The sequence below is a fragment of the Salminus brasiliensis genome, chromosome 3, assembly GCF_030463535.1.
Source record: "Salminus brasiliensis chromosome 3, fSalBra1.hap2, whole genome shotgun sequence".
NCBI classification, from domain to species: Eukaryota; Metazoa; Chordata; class Actinopteri; order Characiformes; family Bryconidae; genus Salminus; species Salminus brasiliensis.
The window spans coordinates 33605103-33613887 of record NC_132880.1 but is presented as its reverse complement, the minus strand read 5'-3'; positions in this window follow the sequence as shown (position 1 = coordinate 33613887).

Genomic DNA, 8785 nt, shown 5'->3' with positions numbered 1-8785 from the left:
CCCCCGCCTTAACCGAAGGGGCAGAGAGAGAAAGAGAGAGAGAAGAGGGAGAGAGAGAGAGAGAGAGAGAGAGAAAGAAATGTAATTAACCTCCTCTGCAGGGAGAATTCTATTACAAGCACCTATTCTGCCATGCAAAGTGTGACGCGGGGAGATGTCACAGGCCGTCAAGCAGAAAGCCAGGGCCCGTCTGCATTTTAAACCAAACTTCCAATTTTCTCCCTCTATCTTTCTTCATCCTCACTGAAGCTGGAAATTGATCGCAGCAAACTTCTGCGCAGCGAGGAGGACGGGGACACTGGGAAAAAAAAAAGAAGGTAAAGCGCATATCACAGGCTTCATGAAGTATTTGCTGGATGTAAATGAGCTGTACGTTTTGCTTATGCTGGAGGGGTTGCAGGGGAGAGGAGATTATGTGTGTGTGTGAGAGGAAAAATAAGAGAGAAAAAGAGGGAAGTTGTTTGTTCTTTACTGAACTGAAAGCTTTTGTGCACTAGAGTGACATTCAACCACGAAACAAGCGATAAAAAAAACCCTTCTTGTGAAAATGTCACTGAGTCCGCCCCCCCCCCTCCCCCCCGGTAATCAATTTAGACGCATTTCTCACTCATTACATGACAGGATGAAAAATTGTACTCCATCCTTTGGCCGTTAAAAGGAAGGCTGCTGCTCCGTGAAAAGGCCGGCAGATGCAGCTCTTTCAGGAGCTCCCTTGCTTCCTTTTAGAGGCCTTGAAGATAGATAGATAGAGAGAGAGAGAGAGAGAGAGAGAGAGAGATGTGCAAGAAAAGCAGCCTAAAATGGCAGGGGTTAATAAAGTCCATTTTGTAGTTGGAAATAACACAAGAGTTAGAGGGGAAATTACAGAGGGGGCGTCAATATCCTCCGAAGTAAATTACACAGCACCCGCTTCCTCTCACACTGCTGGCCCACCCCACAGCGCTGTGAGTGGCAGCCCGCTGCCCCAGTGCCTTGTGGGAAGCAGCGCTGGCACCGGCTCTACAGAGATGGAAGCACAGCGGAGAAGGAGGGACAATGCAGGGCTTTACAGGTAAGAGCAGCAGCAGCCTCCAGGACAGATGTCTCTTTCACTGCTTCTTAAAGCATGTGGAGAGATGGTCCTGTTTTGTTTAATGGGACAGTCCTTAAACACAGCCACCCTGCTGCTGCCATGTATGAGTTCAAAATACACACACAAGATGATCAGGACTGAATGACTGCTTACAGAGAGATGAAACATAAACACGTGTCACAAAGCCTGACAGATCTATTGAAAGATAGATTGCTGTGAGGATTGGATTGCATTCAGCGACAAGCGCATTAGTGAGTTCAGGATGTTCACAACCCCACCTTACCCCAAAAGTACTGGATGGGGCACCATCCATCATTCCAGAGAACACAGCTCCACCACTCCACAGCTCAATGCTGGGGGCTTCATACCCCTCTAGGTTATGGTGCCAATAGGTTCATGTTTATCTGCTCCAGAGAGTACTATTCTATTGGCAATACTTCTATACAGGGACTAGACAAGCTGTTTGTGTGCATTTGCACATCTGTGTCAGCAAGGAGTGCAAATTAAAATAGCTAACTCCATTCATCAGAAGGGGTGTCCTTGGAGGGCTTGGAGCCCTCCTGTGGTGGCTGCCAGAGTGACTGTACTTTGCAGGTGTGGGGTGCCTCGGACTAAGTGCGACTTTCCCCCCACTATTAGAGGGAGGCTCTCACTCCCTCTAGTTTCAGCCTGCATTGCTCACTAGCAGCTCAACACAGTCCCAAATTCACGCACAGAGAAACAATTGTGATAATCTGATAATTGTGATATCATTTAATTTGATATTTTTAGAGAATGTTTTAGTAGAATGTAACTACCCTAAAATACAAAGAGAGGTTCAGCTAGCATCCCAGAGCAAACCCAATAGTTTCATAAGAAAAGGAAATTTGAAGAAGGTGTCAGAAGAAGGTGTCAGAAATCTGGATTTCCACAATTCATTTATTGTAATGCTATTAACAGAGCACTGACTTTGGAATCTCAAAAGTGCATGGGATTGTGTTAGTGTGTGTATAAATTACTTTAAAAAAAAGTGGCTCGGGTGGGTAGCATCTGCATGACTCGCCTGCTTCTATTTACGTGGTTATGAGAGCGGATGTGAATATAAAGCGCATTAGACTGGCCTCCAACTAGGAAATATACTAGGTGTCAGCCTGTATTCCATTTGAGTCTTCACTGATTGGTTCCTACATTTCATTATGCTAAAAGAGGCTTTTTTTTAAAGGAGCGCTTTAGTGAGAGGACAGGCAGGAAACGCATCATGGGCCCAGCAGACCATAGCCGCTCAAAACACAAAGTGCCCGATGCCAAAGGCTTGTTGTGTGCATCTTTTTAAAAACCTCTGAAAGGGTCCGCCAATATGACACACACCAACAAACAGCATCACACCAGCAGCTGCAACACTAAGCTAGGGAGAGGGGGGTGCTGCATGCCTTTGCCAGGCTCGGAAATGATCATTGCACATGTTCAGATAATTGTGTCACTCATTCTCTGCAGTTTAGCACACAATCTCTCAGAAATGGAAACAGTTTGCTGAAAATTAAGGCGGTATGTAGTTTTTGCGAGTTAGGAATCTTAACCCTCTGGAGTCTGAGGTCTACTGATACAGAAGTGTGCAATATGCACTTAAACTGTCAAACAAGCACTTGCCCACTCAGTGGGCAAAAGCACAGTTTATTTAATTTCCAGTCGTGTTATTAATTTGTCGATATTAATATTAGATCTTAGATATGTCAGAAATCTGCATCTCTAAAGCTTAGTATTAGAATGTGGAGCATTTCCTGCTTCTCACCATCAAAATCATCCTGGACTGGACTCTGACGGTGTGGTCTGGCCATTGTTCTGAGAACACCAAAAAACATCTGTTTGATGTAGAGCTTTTTCATCAGCTCTACACAGTGTTGAGTCACCTTCTCACAGTGGAAGGATGGACACACCTGAAGCAAGAGTCTCTCTCAAGATGAAAGCCTAAAGTGCTGTTTATTTGATGGTGCCCTTTTGGAGAATTTTAGTTTTTGGTGTTAAGGAGGTTATTAGGGGTCCCATGATCTCTAGTCACCTTTATCCCCCACGTCCACTTTTTTAGAGTTTGTTTTCTCCTCCTTTAGAACTTCTGTGTTAAAACCTCTGGCTGTTTCTTATTAAATAGTTTATGGTTGTATCGTATTCCAAGTGAATGCAGTCTGAAGTGGACTACTGCTGTGGACACTGATCATACAGTAGCCAGCTATGCTAACTCAACACTCCAAAAGGCTATTTACGTAACATTATTTAGAGTTATTTCTCTTCCAAAGTAGAATAGGGCCTGAATCTATGGGTAAAGGCACTAAATTTAAAACATCCACCAAAACTTCAATTGTCCGATTTACCATTTTGTGTTGAGTGCTTGTGAAGCTGTCAGGTAAGGCCTTAGCCCAAGGGATAACCTAAGAGCCTCACAAGCCCCAGATCCGTCTGCTTCGCCGGAGGTTCATAACCGAGCCATTTTTCTGGGTATGCATGTTCAGGTGTTGGTTTCCCCTCCTTAAAATGGTAAGTGCAGACTTCAGCCATAGACACATAGTCCTCTTCTATGGAAGGTTGTGGATATAAGTTATGGTGTTCATAACACTTGTTCAAGTGGAATTCTCATCTTTTTCCAATTACTTTGACACCCTCTAACTGAGCATATTATACTACTCACTGTATGTGTATTATCACTGTGGTTGTACTCTGTAATCCGTGGATCTGCTGTTGCACCAGAAGTTCTAACACAAAGCCTCCCAATTGTTTGATGGAAAATAAGGTGAATGCTGGTGCTCTGTTGACTTTCTCCTTCCTGACTGCAAATGGATTGTAATCTGATTTTATTAAAACAAGTAGGTATTGTATTATGGTATTATCCATGTTCCTAGGCAGAATATTAAACATACCTGTCCCATTGCAAATGCCATTTAAAAATAGGGGTTTTAAAATATCACAGTATTCACCCACTGAGAATACTTAGCCACTAATCACTGTCTTTATGGGCTCTGAAACCAAGAGCCACCATTTAAAAGTTAAAAAGGATGTCAGCAGATGTGACATAAATGACCATACCACCAAATGGCACTTAAGGAAATTGATACACTGACTTACCAACTAGTTTACTATTACGTGAATTGCTCAAAAAAACAAAACAGTGTACTATTGTGACAAAGCCGATCACAGGCATTCACACAGACGTCTCTAACAGAGAAGAAGAGAGTGGCAGGTGTGAATCAGTGGAAGAGGAGGTAGCATTAGTCATCAACTAGCCTCAGCTGTACAGAGCCCTCTATCAGAATGGTAAGCAAATTTGACCAATTAGAGATCTGGCATGCTTTCACTAAAGCCCACTATCTACACACAGATGCACGCAGTTGTTATTATACTATGTCAGTATGTGGCATCACACATGTCTCAAATGCATCATGCTATATATGTAAGTATCTATTCATTCTTATACACAGTATGTATCATATTATAATAATCACTGAATCTCAAGTGCCAGTCCAACTCATTCCAAAAGCTAAGATGTTGTGGAGCCCCATCGTTTCAGAAAAAGCAGTTCGGCTGCTCCACAACCCAATGCTGTGGGGCTTCATCCATACCCCGCTAGCTGACACTTGGCTTTAGTCCTGGAATGGTGACCTAAGGCTTATGTGTGGCTGCTCCAGAGCACCCCATTCTATTGGCAGTGCTTTTCTATAGCGATTATACAAGCTATGTGTGCACAATTGAATGCCTGTGTCAGCAGTGGCTGCACCAACATTGTGTGTAAATTGGCATTTTTTGCGCTTGGCTCCCCCTATAGCTGGGTAGAGTAATTCACTTTTTCATCAGTGCCCATAAATGCAAAACAGGATTTGAGCTCTGGCAACTTACAAGCAGAACGACACAGAATTGGCAACTGAAGTAAGAGAAGCATGTGGACTGATTTTACACAAACATGACTTGGGTTAAGCAGTGTTATGCAGTTCTCGCAAGAGTTCTTGTGCAGCTCCACCAAAGTTACAGTATCCCATCAGAATGATTGTGAAGTGCTTGACGTACTTGAATTTAGTAGTTAGAAGGGCTGTAAAAATCCATTTGGACACTTGGGGCAGATTTACTAAAGTGAATCACTGTCACAAACCCATTTTGTGTTGAAAAGTGACTCATGTTGTGATTCATACCTGTGTAAAGCTCATCTCGTTTTAGCTCACTTTTTCTTATTCATGAAGAAAACAAAAGTGAACACTCATCAAAGGCACCTTAGCAACAAGGTCTGATAAAATTCTTTCATATACCACTAAAGTGCACCCCAGGTACATATTTTATGCTTCTCAAGTTACTCCCGTCCACTGGTGGGGTTGTTTTGCCAAACACATACAACCCAGCCAATCATATCCTCGAAGAAGAACTGAGAAAACAGCGGTGCTGTCAGCCGGCATTTCGCTTTTTTCCGTTATGGAGCTTCTAAGACAGGGATTAATGGCTGGAAACTCCTGCTGAAACAGTAAGAATGTCACACTCCATCATAGTTATGTTTAGGGTTAGTGTTAGGATATAAGTAAGGTTAACTTTTGGCTATGGTTAAGGTTAGTAGGTTAAGTTTGGGTTTAGGTGTAGGTTCAAATATTAAAATTTCACTGGTTGCTTTGTAACATTCTTTGTACAAATAGTTTGATTTCTGTGTGTCTGGGTTGCGTCAGTAATTCAGTAATTTGTGCATAAAAACAACAGTCAAACTATATCCAGCACATATTGTAAAAATCCTGAATTGATCTTTTGGTCAGATCTTGAGACCAGGCTATTTCTACAGAGCAGGTTTTAACATAAATAATGCTTTTTACTATAGATACTCTTTACTTTGTTTCCTTGTTGTTTCACACTTGCAGAAGCTTCTCAACATGGTTCTTAGCGTAAACATTAGCATTAGCGTTTTCTCGAATTAGTGACTTTTGTTAAAATAACCACATACTTTCTCAAAAAATTAATTATTTAGTATTTTGCTATTGTGTAACCATTGTGATACACCACTGTCTGAAACCTAGAATCACTTTTGGCCCCACCGCATATGAAATGTCAATAATAACTATGCAAATACACCGTAACAATCCATATAATAACAAAGTAACTGGTGATGTATTTACAACAGATGTATTTACAACAGATGCTATACAGTAGTACAGCTTGAAACACAAGTGTATCCACTAGTTTTGATACGCTTCTATGAATATAGCACCAGTAGTTACACTGTTATTATACACTGTTATAAATGCTTAATGTGTAATTACATAATTATTAGAAACACTTCAGATAAAGTGGGAGCCACTTTATTCTCTTTTGCTGTGAAGGGGAAGTATGAGAGTCAAATAGGGATGCATGATATGTTGGTTCTATGTTATAATGATAATAATAATAATAATATTTGTTATAAAATATTATAATATAATAATAATAATAATAATAATAATAATAATAATAATAATATAATGCAATAATAATGATGTGGTGCCTCCCTGTGGTGCCTGGGGAGAGTATAAGGCCTTCTCAAGGACCAAACAGTGGCAACTTGCCGAGCCTGGGTATCGAACCCACAGCCCTGTCATCAGTGGCCTGGTGCTGGACCACTAAGTCACCACTGAGCCTGAACCACGCAGTGTAGATAAACTAATCTACTCTGTAACTCTAACCTTAACCTCAGGAATGAAAAACTGGACATTGTTGCTCCTAGTTTTCCTACAAAGTCAGGATATTTCTTGTCCTGAAAGGACATTGAAATAAGCCCACACATACACACACACATACACGCATGAACACATGAATGTGAATGCTTCTACACATTCACATTAACACACAATGGTGCCAGGCCAGGAAAGCAGATTCCCTCCTCCTGCAGTTTGCCTGCCATTTCCAGCCTTGGTTTTTTGTGTGTGTATGTGTGCAGGGAGAGCGAGGGAATTGCAAATGCATCCAATTTTCCCTTCACCATTGCTGACATTTCCTATCTGTGCATTCGGAAGGTCATAATTTGAAAGAAATCTGTCAATATGCTAAATGTGCTGCTCCATTTCTCATGTCGAGCGATAAGCTCATCCCACCTCCTTTCTTTCACTCAGGGTATTCCCACAATGCAATCAACAGCAGATGTTGAAATCGCTGTCATATAAGAGACCATCGGGCACAAATCAAACAATACATGCTTTCTCTACACTAGCCGAACCAAAAACTGAGTGCAGGGATATGAGTGGTAAATCATCTACTGGTAAAAGCACTGCAGGTCAGTGGCTTGAAAGGGGCTCACATTCTTTATATAAGTGAGGCCTTTTCCAGGTTAGAGGTGACATATGCCTCCAGTAGTAGAATGTGTTTAGTTACTAGAGCACTGCTGCTCTTGCTGTTAAACATATTAAATGATACAGGTAGTGTGAGATTTTTTGTGAGTCAGTCATCTACTGTATAAGAACACATAAAGAGCACCTCATAGGTTTACAGTTACTGACTGTAGGCCATCTGTCCCTATACATGATTTATTAGCTGAGAAGGGACCACCATACAACCACCGCTGACCAGACACTGCTGGGTGGAGAGTGGTGTACCACCTAAAACTATCCAGCCAAGATCAGCTCTGATCTTGGATCAAATGAATCAAACAATGTAGATGTTACTAATAAAGTGGCCAGTAAATGTATGCCATGTTTCAAAATCCTAGTAACAATACTGTAACACACTCTGACTCCCTGCATGCCACTAAGGTGGTAGTCAGAAGGGTATGTGTTCAATTTTCAAAGTTTCTGTTGCCATTTTTTATTAAAAAACTTTTTTTTATTTAAAAAGCTTTTTTTTTTTTTTTTTTTACTAAATTTGTATACTATTGTTACTATGTTGTACATTTGAGAGTATAGTTACATTATTTGTACTTTGCTTTAAAAAAAAATAGAGGGTATATTTCTAACAGTTTACTAGGGGTGCAACGCAACCCCATTATCTGCATTGTGCTCTTTCATGTATCAAAATCTGTGTTCTGATTCTGGGCAGGGTCTGAAGTTTAATTATACATTTAGATCCTCAAAAAGAATTTCAGATTTAGTTATATGAAAAGTTATATGTTCTTTAATGTATGAATAGTACGTATATGAAATTTGTTGGGGTGAAAAATGCCCCAATTCAGTCAACGCAGACAATTAAAATTTGTGAAATTTTGTGTTTTATTTTTCATTTTATGCGGGATCGAGAACAAAATGATGCATTTTGCTTTTATTGGCTGGTTTACGAACCCACAACCATTGCTGTCCTCCCTGTGTCCTCTTAGCATGATGTGCGGTTAGCCAGCTGAAGAGATTGTAGCTGAGTTGGCCTTTAGTCTGGCACCCACCCACTTTCCTAGGTTTGGTCCCTGCAGCGCTTTTGAGTTCCCCTATTGATGTGTAGTTAGCTCTAGTCTGAGATAGTCTAGGAAGTGGACACTGAAGAGAACAGACGTTATAAGCCACTCAGCTATCATTAGCTTTATTCTACCACTAGAAGCTTCACTTTATTGTGCTGGAGTTTAAACTCCCCTTACTAGTACAGGAAATTCAAAAAATTATGAAATATTTTGTGTATTGGTTGAGTTTTTTTGTTTAGAATGATCCTATTATTTTGTCACTCGGTAAGGCAGGATCTAGCAAGGCAAATCGAATACTGTTTACTGTCAGCAAAGTCAGTAAAGCGTTTTAAGACAGATCAGGCGTTTGAATTACTTGCACACAT